Here is a 220-nt window from a genome sequence, read left to right as displayed (position 1 = left end):
TTGTGCATGCATCTAGCTGGGCTAATACCCTTAAGATCACTTATGTTCCACCCGAGAGCTGTCTTGTGTGTCCTTAGCACTTGAATCAGTGCTTCCTCTTCTTGTGAATTTAAAGCAGAGCTTATAATCACTGGAAAAGTTTCACCCCCTCCCAGAAATGCATATTTCAGGGATGGTGGTAGTGGTTTGAGTTCAGGTTTGGGAGGTTTATCCTCCTCCT

Source organism: Arachis duranensis, chromosome 10 (assembly GCF_000817695.3).
Source record: "Arachis duranensis cultivar V14167 chromosome 10, aradu.V14167.gnm2.J7QH, whole genome shotgun sequence".
Classification (NCBI taxonomy): Eukaryota; Viridiplantae; Streptophyta; class Magnoliopsida; order Fabales; family Fabaceae; genus Arachis; species Arachis duranensis.
Note: the sequence above shows the minus strand (reverse complement) of the source record.